Source organism: Balaenoptera acutorostrata, chromosome 15 (assembly GCF_949987535.1).
Source record: "Balaenoptera acutorostrata chromosome 15, mBalAcu1.1, whole genome shotgun sequence".
NCBI lineage: Eukaryota > Metazoa > Chordata > Mammalia > Artiodactyla > Balaenopteridae > Balaenoptera > Balaenoptera acutorostrata.
This window is the reverse complement of record NC_080078.1, coordinates 1,064,814-1,086,368: the sequence shown is the minus strand read 5'-3', so window position 1 is coordinate 1,086,368 and position 21,555 is coordinate 1,064,814. Positions and strand designations below refer to the sequence as shown.

Genomic DNA, 21,555 nt, shown 5'->3' with positions numbered 1-21,555 from the left:
TTGGAAGGAGGCCTGAATGTGGACTCAGCCTCAGTTCTGCTACTACCTGCCTCCAGGAGCTTGTTGCCCCAGACACTTCCTGGGCCTCAGGGTCTCCACCTGCCATCTAGCGCCATTCGTCTTGGAGCCAGGGGTCTTCCTTACTCCCATCTCTTCCAAGCCTCTGTCCGTACTGACACTGTCTTTTTGCAGTCCCTGTAGGTATATCTATCCATCATCCATTCATCCACCATCAGCACCTCATCCGTCACCTGACCCATCCGCCATTCATCCATCTTTCAGCCATCCATTTACCTATTCATCTACCATCCATCTATCCATCCATCCCTCTATCCCTCACACATCCATCCGCCCTTCCATCCATCCATCCATTTCATCATCCATCCAGTTTATTCATCCATCATCCATCCATATCCATCTACACACCCACCGCTTCACCCATCTACCCATCCATTTATTTAATTATGAAGAATATTTCAAGCAGTCCTGGGCCAGGGCTAGAGCCCAGGCCCCCAAATCATGACCCAGGGCCCTTTCCAGGTTGCTGGGTACTCAAACAGCTCAAGGAGTACCCATTCTGTCACTGGCATTGGCTGTGATCGCTGCCGGCTTGAGGAAGGGCTCCCAGCCCCACTGTAGGGCTCCTGGAGATAACTGAAAGCTAAGGGACCAGAGAAGCCCCCACCACTGGCCCTGCTTCAGGACTATGTGAACCTGGTCAAGAACCTCATGCCCTCCCGACCTGCAACAGACACATGATTGCAGAGGCTTCACGTTGGGCCACACCACAGAAACTGGCTGTAAACGGACAACGTGGTTAGGGAATGCAACAAAACGATGAAAATTAAAGGGACAGGACACATCTTGCCCTTGCCGCCAATCCCACAGCTTCCCAAGGGTCTGTGGTGCACCAGGTTCCAGCCACCAGCTAAGGTGGACTAAGCCTGCCCAGACGAGCCTTCTGCAGATCTCGGGCAACAAGGACAATCTGAAACCCCAAAATTATACCAAACACCCAGAAACATATGCACGATTCCTTAGCAACCCATGCCTGTGCCTTCTTCCCCGTGTGTCCCCTCATCCTTTGGTTCCTTCGCTTGTCCATCTGTACTGTCAGACCTCAGACACGTTATGTGAATGGAACAGAGACCAAGATCCTGTACAACCCTGAGACTGTGCTTATATGCTGGCAAGCACATTCACGTGCGTAATTAATACATCCTGTATGCCATGTAGAGAGACCAGGTTGAAAAATAATGTCACTACTCGGTTACAAAAAAGAATGGGCTTTTGAGAAACACAACTTGGATGAACCTCCAGGAAATTTTGCTGAGTGAAAACAAATCTGATCCCCGAAAGTTACGGTATGACTCCATTTATACAGTATACTTGAAAAGACAAAATTATAGAAATGGAGAAGAGATCAGTGTTTGCCAGGGATTAGAGATGAGGTTGGGGGGAGGAAGCTGAGTGTGGCTATAAAAAAGTGACATGAGGGATCTTTGTATTGATGGAAATGTTCTGTATCTGGACTGTATCACTGTCAATATCCTAGTTGTCATATAGTTTTGCAAGATGGTACCACTGGGGAGAAATGGATAAAAGGTACCTAGGATCTCTCCAAATTATTTCTCATGATTGCATGGGACTCTACAGTGGATCTCAAAATAAAATTTCTAATTTAAAATAAACGAAATAATGCCACTGAAAATGGGTGGTATTTTTAATAAAAGGTGTAAGATCAACTGGATTAATATATATGAAAAGAAATGAAGCTGAATCCCTACCTCACACCACAGATAAAAAATTAATTCCAAGTGGACCGAAAGTCAACATCAAGTGTAAAACAATAAAGATTCTAGAAGACGACATGGAAGAGGCTCTTCAAAAACGTGAGGCGAGAAAAGATTTTGTGATAAGCTAACAAAAAGCACTAATTCAGAAGGATAACTTGGACTACATTAAAATGAAGAATTTCTCATTAAAAGACATGAATGGAAGAGGGAAATGTCAAGCAGTAGAGTGGGAGGAGATATTTGCAACCTATATAATCAAGATTGGAAGAGTTTATAGATATGTAAAGAATTCTTACAGATATATAAGATAAAGGCAGAAATCTCAATAGAAAAAATGGGTAAAAGTTTTGAGCAGATTATTTCACCAAAGAGAATATCCAAATGGTCAATAAACTTATGAAAAGGTGTTCACCAGTAGGACTAAAATTAAAAGGACAGACAATACCAAGTGTTGACAAGGATGCAGAAAAACCAGCACAGAACGGGTGCTGACAGGTGGGGCGGGCTCACGGGAGTATAAATTCGTACAACCATTTTGAAAAGTGTCTGGCAATATCTACTCAAATTGAACATAGGTACCACCTATAGCCCCACTGCTAAGTATCTGTCCAGCAGAAATGAGTGCACATGCCTACCAAAAGGCAAGTGCAAGAGTGTTCACAGCAGTACTAGCCACAATCGCTGTAGACTGGAAACAACCCAAATGTCCATCAACAGTAGAAAAGACAAAAGGGATACTGTCTAAAAATATAAACTACATGTACAACACCAACACTGATGGATCTCACAAAAACTGTGTTGAGACAAAAAAGCTGGCCTCAAAAGAATACATATCGTGCGGTTCCATTCATATAAAGCATAAAAACAGGAAAAACTACAGGATTAAAAATCAGAAAAGTGTTTCCCTTTAGGGAGAAAAGAGGGGTAACAATCATGTGGGAACACGAAGATGTTCTGGGACGCACGTAATGTCTTATTTTTTGAACTAGTTGGTTCTTAGATGAATTTCACTTTGTGATAATTCATGGAGCTGCCTGTTTTTTAAAGTTTTGTTTTTAGAAGACGGCACTGTGAGATGGGACTTCCAGCATGCTGGAGGAAGAGGGTTGCCAAAGCCTTTCTCCAAAACTATAAAAATAGTCCACATGATAAAAATAACCATTTCAATATCTTAGAAACTGACCAAAAGACATTTATCCAAGAAAAAGTACTAAACTTTGAATAAGACAGGGAGAATCTGTGACATTCTCACCTGGAACTGCTTCCATCTCCCCACTCCCAGCTCAGCTGGTACATCATCCTAACAGGACAGCACAGGGCAGACCGTGAAAACTAGAAGCTTCACTGGCAGAGGCTGATTTGGTTTAAAGCAGAAGGCACAAAACTCACGCCCAGCAGCGGTGATGTCAATAATGAGTAGCAATCTCAGTGGTGAGTGAATGAGGAAAGCCAGCAACGCTACAAGGCTGAGACTGTGACCCTGGCTGGGGCAGCAACAGACCAATGGACTAACTGGAAACTTGACAAAGAAAGACATGAAATGTGACAGTCACAGAGGTGCTGGATAAGCTCTCCACAAACACCCGGCTGATGGGTAGCATGCAACAGGGAAAGCAGGCAGAGCCCAAGAAATTCACACATCCCTGGCCTACCGAGAGCCTGTGGACACATGCAGGGCAGACGCAAGAGTCTGACAGAGAGGAAAAGCCAGAGCAGACTCGAAAACTGCCTGGTCCTTGAATGTGCTCCTAAACCCACATGCGGATCCATCAACAGACAGCGAAAGCCTGACACAACCTCTGACCAATAACTGCCTGACCACTAAGCTAAGCAGACACAGACATGATCCACAGGAAGCCAAAATTTTAAATAAAAGCAGGAATTTTTTTAAAAAGGCAGACTAAGCAGAGACATCAATCATCACACATCGGGGGACAATGGCTTTCAAACTGTTAGTCCAGGCAAGTTACTCAATAAACAGAAAACAGCAACAATAACAACTCTCAGGGGAAAAAAAAAATCAGAATCCAGAGGTGCTACATATGGTGTCTAAACTGCCCATTTTCAACACAAAATTACAAGATATGCAAAGGAGGAGGAAAAGGTAACTCATACTCAAAATAAAAAGCAGTCAGTAAAAACTGTCACTGAATGTCACAAGATGTTGCGTATAGCAAAGGTTTCAAAGCAGCAATCATAAATCTGTTTTTAAAAAAACACAAAAGACAATCATGTTTACAGATCAAAGGAAAGTATGATGACAATGACTCAAAAACAGAGAACCTCAGTGAAGAGAGAAGAATTATTTAACAAAGTTTTGGAATTCAAAAGGGTAACAACTGAAGTGAAAAACTCATGAAGGGCTCAACAGTCAATCTGAGATGGCAGAAGAAAGAATTAGTGAACCCAAAGATAGATCAGAATAAAGTATCCAATCTAAAGAACAGAGAGAAAAAATAGAGAAGGAAAATAAAGTGAGCCTCAGATATCTGTGGGACAGCATCAAGGACACCAATATGTATGTGATGGAAGTCCCAGGAGAAGAGAAAAGAAAGTGGTAAGAAAATACTTCAAGAAATAAAAGCTAAAAAGTCCCCAAATTTGATGAAAAACATTAATCTAAAATACGCAAGATCAACAAACCCCAAGCAAGATAAAAACAAAAAAAAAAAACACACCTAGACACATCATAATCAAACTGTTGAGAGACTGAGAAAATAGAAAGACAAAAGTGATTCATCACATGCAGGATAAAGACAATATGATCAATGGCTGATTTCTCATCCGAAACTATGGTGGTGAGAAGGCAGTGGAATGGCATATTCAAAGTCCTGAAAGAAGAAATGTCAAGAATTCCATATCCCATGAAACTATCCTTCAGAAATGAAGGCATACTAAGGACATTCATAGACAAACAAAGACTGAGAGAATCTGGTGCTAGCAGACCTGATTTAGAAGAAATACTAAAGGAAGTCCTTCAGGCTGAAAGGAAGTCATGTCCAGTGGTAATTCAAATCCACAGAAAGAAATGAAGGGCACCAGAAATGATAAATGCGTGGATGAATATAAAGGACTCTGTAAATGTATTATTTTCTCTTTCCTTCCCTTAGCTTCTTTTAAAAACATAAGATTATATAAAGCAATAATTATAACACTGTATTGCTGTTATAACTATTTAGCATATATTGGTGTACTGTACATGACAATAATAGCACAAAGGAGGGAGGGGGAAAATGGAGCTATACTGGAATAAAGTCTCCATATTTTACCATAATTAACTCAGTGCTAATCTGAAATCATCTGTATTAAATTAAGATGCATATTGTAATCCCCAGAGCAACCACTAAGAAAACAATGCAAAGAAATAAAGTTTAAAAAATTAACAGAGGACTTAAAATAGTATACTGAAAGTATCTACCTAACAGCACAGGAGAAACAGAGGGGGGAAAAATGGCACATGTAGAAAACAATTCAGAAAATAGCAACCATATCAAATCAAAAATTGCATTATAAGTGAATGAAGTAAACGGCCCAATCAAAAGGCAGAGGTTGTCAGGCTGGAATAAAAGAACAACATCCAAATATATGTTGTCCAAAAGTGATACACTTTAGGTTCAAATGTACAACTATGTTGAAAGTAAAAGGATGGAAAAATGCATGCAAACAGTAACCGTATCAGAGCCAGAATGGGTAAGTTAACTTAAGGCAAAAGAGACTTTAAGAAATGTACCAAAGGCAAAGAGGGACATTTCATAATTATAAACAGGTCAATACCTTGAAAGAGATGACAATTATAAATGAATATGCCCGTAACAAAAGAGCTCTGAAGTACAGTAAGCAAAAATTAAGAAAATTGAAAGAATTGAAACAGACAATTCACCAATAATAGTTGGAGATGTCAATACTCCACTTTCAATAACTGAGAGAACTCGACAGAAAAAAATCAGCCAAGATACACACGACTTGAACTATACCATCACCCACTTAACCTAACTGACATTTGTAGAAATCCTACCCAGCAGAATACACATTCTTTTCAAACACACAAGGTACGTTCTTCAGGAAAGACCATATTCTAGGCTATAAGACAAACCTCCATAAATTTAAAATGAATGAAACCACAGAAAGTATATTCTCCAACCACAGTGGAATTGAAATAAAAATCAACAAAAGAAATAAATCTGAGAAATCCCCAAATATCTGGAAAGTAAACAACAGAGTTTTAAATAGCCCATGAGTCAAAGAAATCACAAAGGAAATTAGAAAATGTCTTTAATTAAATGAAAATAAAACAGAACATATCAAAATCTATGAGCTGTAGTTAAAGCTAGGGCTTAGACCGAAATTTACAGCTTTCAGTGCACGTCAGAAAAGAATAAGAATCTCAACAACCTAAACATCTACCTTAAGAAACTAGAAAAAGCCAAAGCAAGTAGAATAAAGGAAATAATAAAAATTAGAACTAAGACTCATGAAAGAGAAAAACAAATATTGTATATTAACGCATATATGTGGAATCTGAAAAAAATTGCTACAAGGAAAAAAAAGAACTAAGACTGACGAAAAAACAGAAAAAAGTCAATGAAAGTCAAAATTCAGTTATCTGAAAAGATTAACAAAATTGACAAAACCTTTAGCTAGACTGACTAAGGAAAAAAATGAGAAGACACAAATTACCAAAATTCTTCTTACCAGCAGATGATATTATTATTAAAGAGAAAACATCACTACCAATCCTACAGAAATCAAAGGGAGTATAAGGGAATATTATGAACAACTTTATGCCAACAAACTACACAACTTAGATGAAGTGGACAAATTCGTAGAAAGACACAAATTAACAAAACTGATTCAAGAAGCAATAGAAAATCTGAACAAACTTATAGCCATTTCTTTAAAATGAATGATTAATTTAAAATATTCCCACAAAGAAGAGCCCAAGCCCTGGTAGCATTAGTGGTAAATTCTGTCAATTATTTTTTAAAAATCATATTGAACCTTCACAAATTCTTTCAGAAAAAAAGGGGAGAAAAACTTCCCCACTCATTCTATGAGACCAGTATTTTTTTCCCTGATACCAAAACCAGACGAAGACATCATAAGAAAATAACAGACCCATATATCTCATCAACACTGCTGCAAAAATCCTTCACAAATTATTAGCAAACCAAATCCAGCAACAAAGAAAAAGGATGGTACAGGTGGCATTCATCCCAGGAATGCAAGCCTAGTTTAGCATCTGAAAATCAACTAAAGTCATACTAGTAAGATAAAAGGACAAAAGCCACACGATCATTTTAGTAGATGCAGAAAAAGCATCTGACCAAATCCAACACTCATTCATGATAAAAATGCTCAATAAGGGCTCCCCTGGTGGCACAGTGGTGGAGAGTCTGCCTGCCAACACAGGGGACATGGGTTCGAGCCCTGGTCCGGGAGGATCCCACATGCTGTGGAGCAACTAAGCCCGTGCACCACAACTGCTGAGCCTGCGCTCTAGAGCCCGCGTGCCACAACTACTGAAGCCCATGCGCCTAGAGCCTGTGCTCTGCAACAAGAGAAGCCACCACAATGAGAAGCCTGCGCACCACAATGAAGAGTAGCCCCCACTCTCTGCAGCTAGAGAAAGCCCACGCGCAGCAACAAAGACCCAACACAGCCAAAAATAAATAAATACAATAAATAAATTAAAAAAAAAACATGCTCGGGACTTCCCTGGTGGTGCAGTGGTTAAGAATCCGCCTGTCAAGGCAGGGGACACGGGTTCGAGCCCTGGTCCAGGAAGATCCCACATGCCGTGGAGCAACAAGTCCATGTGCCACAACTACTGAGCCTGCACTCTAGAGCCCGCAAGCCACAACTACTGAAACCTGCATGCCACAACTACTGAAGCCCAAGCGCCTAGAGCCTGTGCTCCGCAACAAGAGAAGCCACCGCAATGAGAAGCCCGCGCACTGCAACGAAGAGTAGCCCCTGCTCACCGCAACTAGAGAAAGCCCGTGCACGGCAATGAAGACCCAACGCAGCCAAAAATAAATAAATAAAATAAATTTATTTTAAAAAAAAAAACATGCTCAACAAACCGGGAATACAAAGGAACTTCTCAAGCTGATAAAGACCATCTAGGAAAGCCACGGGTAACACCATAGTTAATGGTGAGAGACTGAATGCTTTTCCTCTAAGATCAGGGATGAAGCACCTCTGCCATTCAGCATTATTCTGGAGGTTCTGGTCAGTGCAATAGGCAAGAAAAATAATAAAAGGTATCCAGTTTGAAAAGGAAGATGTAAAACTCCCCTTATTTGCAGATGACATGATCCTGTATGTAGAAACCCCTAAGGAATCCACAAAAGTCTGCTGGAACTAGCTAATAACTAAATTCAGCAAGGTCACAGAATAAAAGATCAATATACAAAACTCAACTTTATTCCTGCGTACTAGCAACAAACAACCTGAAAATGAAATTAAAAAAATAATTCCATTCACAATAGCATCAAAAAAACTTAGAAATAAATTTAACAAAAGAAATTTAATTAGCAAGACTTGCACACTGAAAACAACAAAAAATTGCTTAGAGAAAATAAAGGTCTAACTTGATGGACAGACAGTCCATGTTCATGGATAGGAAGACTTAATATTTCCAAATTGGTCTATAAATTAAACAAACCCATCACAATTCCAGCAAGCTTTTTTTTTAATTGACAAGCTGATTCTAAAATTTACATAGAAATGTAAAGGACTCAGAATAGCCAAAAATATTTTTAAAAGAAAAACAAATTTAGAGGACTTACACTATCTACTTTCCAAACGTGCCACAAACCTACAGTAATCAAGACAATGTGGTACTGGCAAAAGAATAGACACATCCATCCGCGAAATAGAATTGAGAGTCCAGAAGCAAACCCTTATATTTGTGGTCCCAAGAGAACTTAACGCAGAAAATATAGTCTCTTCAAAAAATGGTGCTGGGGCAATCGGATACCCATATACCAAAAAAATGAACTTAGACCCATACACGGCATTTACAAACATTAACTTAAAATGGGCCATAAACCTAGAAAGAGCTAAAACAATAAACTCCTAGAAGAAAACACAGAGGAAATCTTTGTGACCTTGGATTAGGCAAAGAATTCTTAAATATAGCACTAATAATACGACTCCTAAAAGAAAAAAATTGGTAAATCACACTTCATTATAAGTAAAAACTTCTGTGCTCCAAAAGACAGCATGAAGAAAATTAAAGACAAGATACAGACCAAGAGAAGATATTTGCAAATCATACTTCTGATAAAGGACTTATATCCAGAAAGTATAAAGAACTCTCACAACAATTTTGAATAACTTTGAAACTCAGCAAGACAAATAAACACATTAAAATGGGCAAAAGATTTAGACAGACATTTTGTCAAAAACAAAATATGAATGCTGATGAACACATGAGAAAAATGTCCAACTTCACTGGTCATTAGGAAAATGAAAGCAAAACCACAGTGAGATACCACAGCTCACCAGCCTGAGCGTCTGTAATAAAAAAGACCGACATCACCAAGCCTTGTGGGAATGTGGGGCCGACCCTCGCATATCGCTGTGGGAACCTGATTCCAAACGCCTAGAAAAGAAAACCTAGAGAGACAGAGCGCAGACCAGTGCCTGGGGGGAGCGGGGACCACCCACCTCTGGACAGGACGTGGGGAACCTTCCAGGGCCATGGGAAGGGTCTGAAACTCGCCTGTGGCCATGGCTGTGCACATCTGTAAATGTGCAGAAGCCACTGAGCAGTCCCTTCCCAGTGGCTTAGAAACGTGGTTACGCGGTCACGGTACGTCCAGAAAGCGGGGAACGGGAAAGAACAAGCAGGCCAGTGCGCTCTGAACTCACTTCCCAGGATCTCCACTGGACGCCCTCACCTAGGCGACCAGCCTTATCCCAAAGGCAAGAACCGTCTTCAGGATAACTTACCAGCCCCCAAGGCCATCAGGCTCTTTGCCGTCCTGAGATTTCACTCAAACAGGAGGACCCCCTCCCATGACCTCGGGGTACCTTTCTGCACACACAGAACCCTGGGCAGGAAGCGAAAGGGAGCAGGGGGTTGTACCCGGGCAGCCTGGACCCCACAAGCCCCTCATCCTCCACCCAGCCAGGTGGGCTCCCCCAGACCCCCAGCTCAGGGCAGGCCCCAGTGCCTCCGCAGCCAAGGGCCCAGAGCCGTCAACAGTCAGTTCCCCCGTGCTGCCTTCCACTCTGAGGCTCAGCTCTCCCATCTGTAAAATGGGCAGAGGGGCTGCTGGGACGGGGTGGAGCGAGGGGGTGTCAGAGACGGAAGGATCTGGGTTCTGGCACCTGTGAGCTGCGAGCCTGGGCCCAATCACCTCCCCGCCCCGGCTGTGGGAGATTCCCCAGTGGTGCTGGGGCCGCCACACCGGGCATGGGGCCAGGCAGGGTCGGGATCATAGCGCCCAAACAGGCGCTGAGCTCTGCGGTTCTAGGAACCTCCCGAGGCCAGGCTCGTGGCAGGCGGCTGAAAGGGAGCCAGGGGTCCCGTCTGGCGGAGGGGCTGTGCCCCACGAGGCTCGGGCGCCTTCCCTGCGAGGCTAAGGAAGCCAGAGAGTGGGGGCCGAGCACCCAGGGGTCAGGTCCTGCCCCTCCAGCCCCAGTGTCCCCTTTCGGGAGGAGGGAGCTGAAACAGCCCTAACGCTCTGGGTGTGAAACATCGCCCGCCTTCGTCCTTCCTGCCAAGTACCCACATCTCCCACCTCCTGGCCCCCAGAAATGGGGGTTTTCTCCTTGAATTTAGAACTTCCAGACATTTCCCAAGAGGAAGGTGGGAGATGGAAGGGCTTCTGACCTGAAAGGACCGGAATCTGGCTCCTACGACCTTGTGGCCATGCAACTCTGGGAGGTGCAGGTGTCACCGAGGATCCAGGCTTCCCCACGGCCCGTTACCTTCTGCAGAGCCCACCAGACAGCCTGGGGGCCCCTCAGCGATGCAGCCCCAGCCCCGGCCGGGGCGGCTGAGGTTCCATGGTCTACACTCACGAGACACCCCTGCCCGGCCTGGAGACGCGCCCTCCCCAGGGGTCAGCACCTCCCCCTTACCCGCCCTCCCAGGCACTTGGCTTCCCAAGGACCCCACAAGGAAGGGCACGGCCGCAGCACCTGGCAGAGCAAAGGTCCCCCGGCCAGGGGTGGGGTGGGGCTCTGGGAGGGGTGCCCACCCCCACACGCTGCCCCCAGGATTGCTCCTCCCAACCCCAGACCCCGGAGAGGAACAGAAGCACAGCCGCCCTGTGTGTCAGCGCGCACAGGCCACACGGAACGGAGCGACCGTGCAGGTGTGCGGGGTCCAGGACACTGCAGAGGCGCTGGCGCACCTGGCCCAGTGGAAGCCCCGGGCGTGTCTGGACGCGCACCGGAAGATGGGAGCCTGCGTGTCAGTGCACATGTATGACGCGTGCTCCGCGGGCACACGTGCGTGTCAGAGGCTGCACCTGTGCATCCAGAGTGGGCTGTGTGGGCATAAGACCCTGTGGTTGTGTGTGTGGGCTGGTCAGGTCGAGGGTGTGTCAGCCACGTGTCCTCGGGGCTTGGGTACAGCTGCCCAGGCTGGGGCGTCTCCGCCCCAACGTGTGGGTGAGGCCGGGGGCGGGGGGTGCACCTCTGGATTTCTGGAGAGATGTTTTTCTAAAAAGCTGTCTCTGGTGAATCACGTCCTTCAGATCTAGCCTGTTCCTGCTCTGTGGGGACGCCAAAATAAACCCAACAGAGTCTCGTCCCTGCCCTGGCCTCTCCCCCAGGACGCAGAGCCGGCCAGCTCCAGGCCCACGTGGGGGCCACCGGGGGCCCCTGGGAACTCTACATGCCCCTTGCTTTTAAAACCTCAGTCCGCTCTACTGAGTTTGCCAAAAAAAAAAAAAAAAAAAAAAAAAAAGCAGGCGAGAAATTCATTTTACAGAACTTCAACCCTCAGACAGGAATCTGAGATCGGAACTCGCCCTTCATCGGGCAACGTAACTCGTGAGACCACATCTGCTGTTTGCTCTGGTGCCCGAGAGGACAAAGGAGCAGTGTCCCTGGGAGGCATGCACACGCACACACACGCACGCACACACTTGGGCGCACACACACACACACACGCACACGCACACGCACACCAAGACCTGACAAGTGCGTCTCTGAAAGGAGGCGCCTGCCAGCCGCCTGGGGAAACAACCCGAGCGCCACTTTCACCGGGCACCCCCAGGGTCGGCTCAAGTCACCCCCTGGTTTCACACCCACCCGTTTTTTGGGGGGGGGGGTTTCCTCTCCCTTTGGAAAGACATCTCTGAAACGTTTATGGATGTCGGGGAAAACAGGATTTACTTAACGCAATCCCAGTCTCTATACAAATGCATCCTTCATTTCGATATAAACGGGAATAAGGGTTTTGCTTTAAGAATGTTTTTCTCTACAGGAACACAGCTCCAATTTTTAAAGTGATGTCAAAACAGATGGCGCGGGCCTCCCTGTCTGTCCCCTGCCAGCGCTGTCAGCCTGCTACGGGCTGCCCCGTCTCACCCAGACGTTGGCTACACTCCTAACCGGGAGGCTCCTTCCCACTCACGCCCCTAAGACCCCTCCCCTCCCCTCCAGCCAGAGGGACCTTTCAAACATGGAAGCCAACTGCGTCCCTTACCTGCTCAAACTCCCCAAAAGCTTCCCAAGGCAGACAGAATGAGATCCACCTCTTCCCAAGAACTCCGACGCCCTTGCAGCCCAGGCACGATGGGCTCTGCTGTCTCCCTCTGACCTCGCACCTCCGGAGGTGGGCCTTATCCCTCCTCCAACACGCCAAGCCTGGCGCTCGCTACTTCAGGGCCTTTGCACTTGCTGTCCTCCTCCCGGCTCCCTCTTTCCATGCCTCTTGGCACAGCAAAGTGCAAAGGAACAGGAGGGCCAAGGCTTGTGCAGCCAGAGGAAGCGGGTCCACAGGCCTGAGTGAGGGTCCCACAGGACAGAACCAAAGGCCCAAGGATTCCATGAGAATCAGCGGCAACTCTGCCTTTCACAGAACTTGTATCACCAATTCAGACTCACCACAGCTGGCCACGTACCCCAGTCCTCACCTTACAGAGGAGAAAACAGTCTCAGCGAGGAGAAGGGACCCACCCCACAGCCTGGGCCTCCTGACCGGGGACCATGCATTGGGCCCCTGCACTCTGCTTCCAGCCCCAACACCCTGGGAGGGCGTGTGCTCTAGACCCATTTGAAAGATGAAAGCACAGAGGCACAGGCAGAAAGGCAGCTAGCCACCAGCTCGCATGGCCAGCCAGAGGCAGAGCAGATACTGAGCTACCCCTGAACTGCAGCTGGGCCCTTCCAGGAACTTCTGTAGGGCTATCAGAGGTAGGGGAGACACCTCAGTGGGGATGGCAGAGGCCAGGAACAGGAAACACAGGCTCAGGAAGCACATCCCCTGGCCCTCGGGTTTCCAGGGCAGCATGGAAGCCTGGGGGGGTGGGTGCAGAGGGCAGCTCTGGTGTCCACGCTGCCCCTCCCAGGAAGTCCTCCAGGCTCTGTCCTGACAACACAGGACCAGTGGCACTTCCTCACTGCACGCTCTGTAAGCCTTCTCTCTGCAGCGCCTACTGTGTGCGAAAAGGATCTAGAAAGCCCCCTTCTAGACAGGGCTCTTGGTCCCCCACCCCTGAGGCCAGCCCAGCCCACCCCCATCCCCACGGGCAAAGAGGCCAGCCCCCGGGTCTGTGTCTACATTTATTCAGCTACCGGGAGCCAAGGAGGAAGAGGTGCCCGGCTCGGTCCTGCCGAAAATAAACCAGGGTCTGTCAGCAAACACAAGGGAGCCTCGGCCGTCCATCGTCTCCCCGGGTTCCCAGCCCGAGGCAGGACTCCGACCGGACCCGACCGCATCCCGAGGCAGGGGTGCAGCGGCCCACTCTCGGGGCCAGACCCCGGGCCCTCTGTCATGCCACCCACCTCTCCAGCTCTGCTGGACAGCGCTCAACACAGCAGGGGCTTCGTAGACGCTTGTCATCCAACCGGCTCTTCTACAGAAGTAGCCACCCGGAGCGGGAGGACAGCAGAGTGTTGTGCTTGGGGGTGGGGGACAGTGTTAAAGAGGGGCAGGGCCAACATGGGCCCAGAGGCAGCAGGGCGGAGCGTGCCTGGTCCACTGCACGCACACCCTCCCCCGAGGCTGGAGAGCTGAGGGCGGGGCCTCTGGGGCCCCATCTGCCAGGCAAGGGGGGTCTAAAAAGACCCCCTGCTCTCTCCAAGGCGGGGCCGGCAGAGCGTGGGAGCAGGGCTGAGCCTGGCTTGCTGCCACTGTCCTGTCTGGTCCTCAGTTTCCCAATCTGTTTAATGGAGGGGTTGAGTCAGAGGCTCCACCAAGTTCAACGGCCCCATAGTGACGGCTGGGAGGGGCTGCTGGGTGCTCCCAGGCCACGCCCCTCTCTCCTCATCCCCCGCGACTGGTCAGCACCTCGGCTTCTGCGGCTCCGGGTCCCTGCTGCTGATGTGGGTGGCCGGTTCCTCCCAGATCATCTACATGCTTAAGGGCCCACCAGACCCCCTCCTCTGGGAGCCCCCAAGCTTGGGACAGAGCAGCCCCCCAAGGAGGAGCTGGGGCCCACTCACGGGGTGGGGAACCCCGAGGGCCAGACTGGCCACAAATTCTTAGGAACTAAGGCTCTCTGTTGGGACAGGAAGGGAGGTGCCCCAGCAGGCCTGAGTCAGAGGCTCGAGGTCTCCCAGCACGGAACAGCCCAGGAGTCTCGGCTGCAGGGGTGGTGGCGGGCGCCGTCAGGAGAGGCCTGGGGACAGGCGGGGCCCAGTGCTCAGACACCAGGCCAGCCTTGGTGACTCAGTTCCCCACAGCTCTTCCTCAGTCCCCAGGGCCCAGAGCACGCAGCCCCCTCTTGACCCCCTAAGGAGGCTATCAGGCCCTTCTGGGGCCCCCCGCTGCCCCCAGCCTCTGTTCTAGCTTTGCCTCCAAGCCCGAGGCCAGCCTAGGCCTGGCTCCCAGGAGGATTCCAGCCTCAGCCTCATGACGTGCTTGCCGTGTGACCTTGGGCGATGCTGGACCCTTCTGAAAGATGGGGCCGGACAGGCTGACCTCCACTGGGAAGGATGGTGTACATGTACTTGTGTGTCCATGTTTATCGCCTGTCTCCCCAGTCCAGACACAAGCCCCCGCCACTGTCGGGGCCTCAACACAGTCTCATCCCCAGACCCCAGCAGTGCACGCAGTGGACCCTCAACATGTCTGCTGGATAACCTTTGGGACCCTCCAGCTCAGAGGGCCGAGAGCCTCGGTTCCTGCCCCCATGTGGCTGCTGGGCCCCAGGTGGTCTCTCCAACCCCACCCCTCCCTCTCCCCCTTCCCCTCCCCTCCCCTCCCCCGGAGAGCTCGGCAAAGCCAGGTCTCAGCCGGCCACATGCAGGCAGGCAGGCCAGAAAGAGGAGCTGAGTGTCCACCCCCGCCGCCCCACTTCCTGCTCACCTACGGAGTCGCCCACTGACACAGGGTACCCGGCAGTGTCCGAGGCCGGCCTGCCCTGCTCAAATACCAGAACTGAAGCAACACAGCAGGGGCACAGGAGCCCCTCCGCCACCCTCTGCTGCCACTCACTGCGCATCCCCAGACAGCACCCCACCCCACTCCGGCCTCAGTCTCTCGGTCCCCCCATCTGTACAGTGGGTCCTGGGATGGACGGTACCAAAGCCCTTTCCCGCTCAGGGCTCCAGCCCCTGCACGAGCTCCACCATCAGCCCCCCCAGCAGAGCCCTGCCCAGAGCCAGGTGATACCCGAGCTTCTGCTGAAAGAAATCGGAATCCACGACGGGAGACAAAAAGGGAAGGGCGATGCGGGGGGCATGAGGGGGGGGTGCTGGAGAGATGACAAATGTATCCAATGTCCACGGTGCAGCAATACCACCATCTGCTCCAGGTTCACGCCTGGAAATTTATGGCCCCATCACCCGGCCCTGGAGATCTATCTCCTGCCTGTCAGTCACCAGCATCTTTCATCCTGCGCCCTCCCCCCATGGGTATTCTCCACCACCAGCCCAGGCATCCACGGGGTCTGCCTGTTTGTTTCCTGCGGAGATATATGAACACCCCAGTCCAAGCACCTCTGCTCGTAAATCTCTCCCGCGGCTACGCGTCCTCAGAAACAGGGTCCTCTGCTAATGGGCTCTGGGCCTCTAAGGGGATGGGGTCTGCAGAGTAGGGGTAGGGGCTCTGACCCAAGGGATCTGAGGAGTTTCCTGAGTGTTTAGAAAATCCCACTGAAATCTAGAGCTGGTGTGTGTGTGTGTGTCTTAGAGACGCACACAGACGTGGGACCAGGCAGGCACTCGCATGTCACCCTGCTGAGATCCAAGTCACTGTCAGAATTCTGGCCCCACTAATTTCTCTCTTGGAGCAGGTGATGTTGACAAGCAGACATTTAGATTCAAATTCCCGGGGTCTAAGAGAGGGGCGGCTGGGTCCAAGTTTCTCCTGGAGGCCCGGCCACCTGTTTTGTTTTATTTTTTGGGGGGGTAGGGAGTTGGGGGAGCAGCAGCCTCCCCCCAGCTCAGGTGGGGGCCTCAGCTTCGAAAGGCACTTTGAAGAACTGCTGAGCTTTCCAGAGGGACTCCTGTGGGGCTCTGGGGAAGGGACATCAGTCTTTCTCATCCCCCGGCCCAGGTACACGTGCCCACCACATCCCTTGCCCACCGCCCACGTCTGCCAGGTCTCAGGATAAGATGCCCATCCCTGCTTTTCCTAGTCAGGACTCCAGGCTTGTGGCTGCTATATCATCCTAAAGGATACATGGGCAGCCGGCCTGCTGCCGTGGCCAGGGGGACTGAACAGCTGCTGGCAGGAGAGGGTCCGAGAGGATCCGACTGTCTGACCCCCCAACCTTCCTGACCCAGAGACCAGGGGGTGTTCAGCCCTCCCTTAACAAGAGCCCAGGAAAGTGAGGCACCAAAGTGTTGGGGTCCTGGCCCGGCTCCAACCCCCGAATCCAGAGAGCAGGTGGGCATTCCCTCTGATGCACGGGCCATCTGGAATTTGTCCCTCTGCCTCTGAGTGTGCCTCTTCTGATGAAGCAGGATGCAGACCTGAGATGAGGTTGGGAGTGTGTCCCCCATTGCTCGTTCAATTAAAAGTTGAAAGCTGCAACGACCCAGGGTGCAGGCCAGGGGGCTGGCTGGGCAGGAAACATGAGACTATTTGTGGCTTCAAACCAACATAAGCCCCGTTTGCTCCTTTTCTCTGGGGCTGGGCCCTCACCGGAGACAGCCCCAGAGAGAGAGGAGACTGGGGAAGGCTACCTTTATATCCCCCCTCGCCCTGCAGCCTTCGAAAGCTCCTGCCCCCAAGGCTGCTGAGATCTTAGATCTTGTTAATGCTTTCTTCCCAGCCCCCAGCCCAATAGAGAGGGAGAGAGGCAGACCCAGCTGCATCCAAGCAAGGGCTCCAAGATGGGCACGCAGAAGAGAAGACGGCTCACACCTGAGTCTCTGCTGGGGCCGCAAACCTGGCTTGATCTCCCCAAGCCTGGAGGAGAGGCCTCCGGGGTCCCTGCCTGTGCTAAGCCTTCCCTGTGGTGTTCCTTCCACAAGGCACACATTTTCATTGTACCCCCATTTTACAGCTTTGGAAACTGAGGCTCTGAGAGGTTTACCTGCCCCAAGGTCACACAGCTGATGCCGGCAAGAGTCTGGTTTTGATGCCAGAGGCTGTCGGTCTGTTTTGGAGGGGGAACACCTGCAAGGGGCCCCACCCTGAGCAGCAAGCAGGTGACCTGCGGATTTTACAGGATGGAAGGGGGGGACCTGTGTCCTTAGAGGCAGGTTGGGGCAAGGAGGCTCAGCACCCCTCCCCCAAGGGATGACAATGAGAACGGGTCCGAGGTGGGGGAGGGGTGGAGAACATCCTCCAGGTTCTGAGCCAAGGCCCCCGCCCCCACCCCCACGCCAGGGCTTTGGCTCCCCGATCGCAGAATGCGGCCCCTCCCCCGAGTAAAGCTGGACCGTCCCGGGGTGCCTAGTGAGGAGGCGCGCAACGTCGGAGCGGGCAGACAGGGCAGGAATGGTGACACCGGCACCGACGGGGGTCAGGGACCCTGGGCCGAGGAGGTTTGGGGAAGGGGAAGGGCAAGGGCTGCGCCGGGTCGACCACAGGGAGCAGCCGCTCTGGGCGAGGGTGGGTTGCGGACCGACGAGGGAGCGACGAGGGGAGAGAGGTGCTGGGGAAGCGGCAGGTCCTAGCGAGGAGCAGCTGTGCGAGGGGCAGGGGCGATCCGGGGGCGCCAGCGGTACCCCTATCCAGGACCCCGCTCTCCCCGGCTGAGCCGAGCGCCCACTCCGCCGCCGCCGCCAAGTTCCTCCAACTTTGCCCGCTGCGCTCGGAGGGCGCGCTGGGCCTGGGCGCACTAGGGCCGGGGGCGCAGGGAGAGCGCGCCGGGGGCGCGAGGTGCGGGGCCCGCCGCGCCGCCCCCGGGAGTGGCTGGACTCCCGCGCGCCCAGGCTCGGCCCCAGTCCCGCGTGGACTCGGGCTCCGCACTTACCTGCTCGCCCGGCCGCCGCTCCGGGGCTGCGCCCGCCGCCACCGCCGCCGTCCTTCAAGCTCTAACTTCGCTCCGGGGATTGAAATTCCTCCCCAGCTTCGCCCATCGATCCGCGCGCGCCGCCCCGCCCCTCGCCTCGCGGGCAGCGGGGCTGGTGTTCGCGCACCTCCCCTGCGCTCCCCCCTCCCCTGCGCGCTCCCTCCCACCCCCTCTTCCTCCCTGCTCGAGTCCGGCTCGGAGTCTCGCGCCCTCCCCCTTCCCCCCTCCCTCCAGCACCCCCTCCGCTCGCCCGGCCTCCTCTGCCGCGCTCCTTCCCTCCGGCCGCCGAACGGAGGGGGAGGGGGAGGGGGAGGGGGAGGGGGAGGGGGAGGGCAGCGGGCGGGGGAGGTACTGGAAAGCGCAGGAGGGTTTCCTCGCGGCCCCTCTCCAGCCCCTCCACCCACGTCCGAGTGGGGGCGGGGCCGCCCTCCGGGTAGGGGAGCGCGCAACAGCTGTGGCCCGGAAGAGCCACCCACGACCCCTCCCCTTTAAGCAAAGACCAGGCGTTCTCAGGACCCGATTCGGCCCGGCTGTCCGGCCCACCTAGGAGAAGGTAGGGACCCGGGGGCAGAGAGCTAGGGGGGCGGGGGGCGGACAGGCACGGCTGGCACCCTCTCCCCGGCCCTGGCCCCCCTTCCTTCCCTCACTCACCCCAACCTCTGGGAGAACTCCGAGGGGCTCGGCACACTCTTCCCTCTTAGTTTGACCCTCACAACCTGCGCGTGCGGAAGCCCCCTTTCCGCAAGTTACAGAGAGGCCCAGAGGCTTGCCCCACGTCACACAGCAGGTCCGGAGCAGAGCCCGAAGGGCAGCTTCGCCCCCAGGACCGAGCCTCCCGGCCCCTCGGGGCTCCTCGCTGGGGCCGGGCAGGCCTCGGTCGTGCCCCCGGCCGCCCGGGTGGGCTGCCCGGCCCGCACCTCGGGCCGCTCGTGTCCCCGCGCAGCCTGGCCCGTCCCCGCCGGCGCCCGCAGCCCCCTCCCCGCTTCCTGTCCCCCGCCCGCCTCTGATTCCCGGCCTCAGTACCCCCGGCACGCTCTCCGCTCCCCGCCAGCAGCTGGGCAATTCACCGAGCATACAAAAGAGTTGACTCAATTCAAAGGCAGCAAATCAAGATAAATCCTATAGTGTGTGGGGACCGGAGAGAGAATGTGAATGAACGCCCACAGCACCAGCGACTCCTGTAGGGACGGGCAGATCCCTCTCGCCCTGCACCACCTGGGCACGGAAGGTCAGCCAGGAAGTGGGGAGTGGGCTCTACGCTGCCCTCCCTCTGCCAGGTGGGAATTTAGGAGTTTAGTGCTTTGTGGCCCCCTCCTGCCTGCCCGGTGGGGCTCCCTTGTGAGGGGGGTGCAGAGCCATAAAGGGGGTGCTAGGACAAAAGCAAGGGTGCCCCGTGGTTATGTACTGGGGGGGGCAGTATGTCCAGAAACGTATCACAGCTCCAGGGGTCAGGCTGAGGCACAGGGAAGAAGGCAGCGGGGCCACGTGGGGCATCTGAGCTGCAGCCTTTCTCCTTGGGCTGCCTCCTACCTGGACCCTTGTCCCAGCAGGCCCCAGGCCGAGGGCAGGCCCTGGCGATCACCAGATAGATATACGGCGAGCCTCAGATACGCCAGGCCTGGGGACCAGGGAACGGAGGGCTTGGTGACAGGGCTGCCTTCTCCTCCCTGTTGCCTGAGAGGCCCTCCCCAGCTGCGGCTGGGACTGGGGAGAAACTGGTCCTCCCCCAGCGGTGACACTGGTCACTCCTGGAAGGTCCAAGAAATCAACCTGCAAGCCTCTGGCCTCGCCAGCCCTGTGCAGGGAATGCATGGGAGCCGAGGCTCCCGTGCATTCTTTCCCAGGCAAGCCTCTGCCAGAGGTGACTGACTCCCGTTTCTGGCTGGTTCCCCCAGGGCTACGCTGGCCAGGCAGCTCCGGCTCAGGAAGGATCCGGTTGGCTTGGGATGGGCCACTGGGGTATGCCAGGGACCAAGCTAGGGCCTGCCTAGAGTTACCTCCCAACGCCGTGCTGCTCCCCAGGCCCAGGGGCTATGAGCCCATCTCTTAGGCATAGAAGCCAAGGCCAGAGGCCTCAGAGCGCCCTCACCGGCACTGCCCCACCCCCCAGGCAGGTATTGGCTGCCCAGGGTTAGGGCTCTGTGGAGGGGCTCCGAGGCCAACGGGAGGGGCAGGGAGGGTCCAGGCACCCGGGGGATCCGTGAGCCGGCCCCACAGCAAATCGCAGAGTTGGGGGCACAGGGGATTGGAGGTGGGGCGGAAGGCGGGGCTCCGGGTCCTGGCCACTGAGCCCCCCACCCCAAGCGGAGGCTGCACCTTAGGGCTGCGACCTCATCGGCTGAGTCTCAGCTGGGTCGCCCCTCCCCCGTGGCCGCGCCGATTGGCGGCCTGCGTGTAAGTCATTAATTCTGTTACAGAGACGCCGGCGCCGCCGCGAGGACATCTGTCAGGGACCACATACTGCGCTCCACGCCCCCTAGCCCACCCCGAGACCCAGAGCGGGGGCAGGATGCGGATCCTAGCTCACCGAGGCTCGGAGGTCGCTGGAGCACAGCAGGCGAGCGCTGGAGAGCGTCGGGGTCCCGGAGTTGAGGGAGGGGGCGGGGCCCGCGGCCAGCCCTGGGGACAAAGACGCCCCCCCAGCTGCCTGGGGGCTGGGTGTTGCAGACGGGGAGACGGGAACCAGTACCCCGTATCCCCCGTCCCCCAAATCCTCAAATCCACTCAAGCTCCGGTCTCAGTGTTGGGGGTGGGTGGAGCGGGGGCGGGGGGGGCGTTGGAAATGGAGTCCTCCTGGGCCTTCAGGCGACGCTGGAGTGGCGGCCACCAGGACATCGCCTCCTCCCTGCACGTGAGGCTGTAGCTACACCCCAAAACCCTCTCAGGAGCTTCGCGGGTCCCCTTCACTCTCCAGAACCCCGTCGGCTGCTCGCGGCGACCACCGCACTACCCCCGCCGCTCAGATGGGGCGGGTGAATGGGCCGCGCATCCGTGTGAGCTCGGCAGGAATTCCCGCTCACCGCCGGCAGTCCGGCCCCAGGGATCCCACGCCCACCCAGCGCAGGAGGGCTCGATTGAGGGCTGTGCTAGAATCGCGCCGGTCTGGGCGGTCACAGGCCACACCATGCAGTTTGGGAAGAGAAAAAGTTGGGGGGGGGCGA

The 21,555-nt window shown here is 53.2% G+C and overlaps 1 protein-coding gene and 1 long non-coding RNA gene across 2 annotated transcripts in view; both read right to left on the bottom strand.

The window, feature by feature from the left end:
* The window catches only part of LOC130704890 (uncharacterized), a 45,324-nt gene extending 26,809 nt beyond the window's left edge, over positions 1-18,515 (bottom strand). Inside the window, exon 1 of the long non-coding RNA XR_009005439.1 lies at positions 18,356-18,515. This is a non-coding gene — a long non-coding RNA (uncharacterized LOC130704890). The remainder of the gene's footprint in view (positions 1-18,355) is intronic.
* Positions 1-21,555, bottom strand: part of LOC130704889 (basic proline-rich protein-like) — a 68,232-nt gene that overhangs the window by 45,089 nt on the left and 1,588 nt on the right. The gene's annotated exons all lie outside the window — the stretch shown is intronic.